Source organism: Amphimedon queenslandica, unplaced genomic scaffold, assembly GCF_000090795.2.
Source record: "Amphimedon queenslandica unplaced genomic scaffold, v1.1 AMPQUscaffold_3248_Cont24754, whole genome shotgun sequence".
Lineage (NCBI taxonomy): Eukaryota > Metazoa > Porifera > Demospongiae > Haplosclerida > Niphatidae > Amphimedon > Amphimedon queenslandica.
The window spans coordinates 1-1,387 of record NW_003556421.1 but is presented as its reverse complement, the minus strand read 5'-3'; the positions used below and the strand labels follow the sequence as shown (position 1 = coordinate 1,387).

General features: G+C 32.6%; 1 long non-coding RNA gene across 1 annotated transcript; it reads left to right on the top strand.

The window, feature by feature from the left end:
• The first annotated feature begins 222 nt into the window (after positions 1 to 222).
• Positions 223 to 1,097, top strand: LOC109592996 (uncharacterized). The gene is made up of 3 exons (XR_002190681.1): positions 223 to 434; positions 773 to 881; positions 996 to 1,097. It is a non-coding gene; the product is annotated as an uncharacterized LOC109592996 (long non-coding RNA).
• The last annotated feature ends 290 nt before the right edge of the window (positions 1,098 to 1,387 follow it).

The window sequence follows — 1,387 nt, the reverse complement described above, 5'->3', positions numbered from 1 at the left end:
TAAAGCGACGTTGTAAATTTTGGAAGAACGGACTTTACTGGTTTAATGGTCATGGTGTAGGATCACTGGTAGAGATTGTGGATGAGAGCCAGTGTGTACTAGTAATGATGTCCTGTGAGAAAGGTTACAGTGACAATATGGTGTCTCTAAGAAGAGATGTGCTAGGAGAGGTAATGAGTGTTTATAAAGAATCCTGTCCCAGTCTAGAAATAAAAGAATTAGTTATTGATCCTAAAGAACTAGCCTATCCTGTGAATACACCAAGAGAAAGGACAGTGTATAGTGTAAAAGATATACTTTCTGCTATTGACAAGAGAGAAGAGTTTTTAGTAAAGTGTGATGGTACTAAAGGTGAAAAGGTGAAGGAGATCCTACCTGAAGAATCATTATCAGATATTAGTAACCTGTCACTATTAGGAGGACGTGATATTAATGTAAGAATTAACACACACAAACTGTTTGATACATTAATACAAGCACTAATAATCAAAAGGTCATATCTTAAAAGTAATTTTATTTGTTATCAAATTACTCAGTACTAGTCATAATTGTGGGTTGTCATTGTGTGGCTTTTTGTACACCTGTTAAACTCACCTTTTGATCAGCAATACACTACTGATATACCATTGAGTATGAAATTTTCATTTATTTTAGCTTGAATGGCCTATAATGAAAGTTGAATGCCACAATGAATTTTAAGATACAGTACAATAGAAAAACAACATGTGATTTTTCTTACCTGTCATCAGGCTATGTATCATTGTGTGTGTAGGGAGATGGAGGAGTAAAGTGTAATAATAATAAAGATAAAGGAACAACAACCAACACTTTGAATGAATCTCAGGAACATGGAAGTACTTCAATAGAGAAAAGACAGTCTGGTAAGATATGTACACATCATCCATTAACAAACATTATTATAATTATTGTACATTGAACTATACAAACATTATGTGTATGTATCAAGTATTATTGGTATTTAATATAATGTATAGATATTGATGTAGTTAAGATCAATGATGAAGTACAAGAAACACTCACTGATAAACTGCTTGGTAAGACTAAGAGAGTATGTATAATTAACTAGCTATTGATTTAACAAAATTAAGTCTTAAATTGATTATGAATATTATTTTAAGCCTCATGAAATCATTAAAATTCAGAAATGGTCCATTTCTCCATAGATATCTAGATTTTATGAATTTCCCTCCCTAGACCCTAAAATAGGCCTGTTTCTCCCCCAATCTAGAGAAAATTCCCTAGGGTTGGAGGCCTTGATGGTATGGGCAAGTAGCTTGATTTCCCACGAAAGGAAGTTTCCTATCCCTGTAACTCTAATATCTATGATTCTACATTCTTTCTAGTTATTATTATTATTATTTGTGAA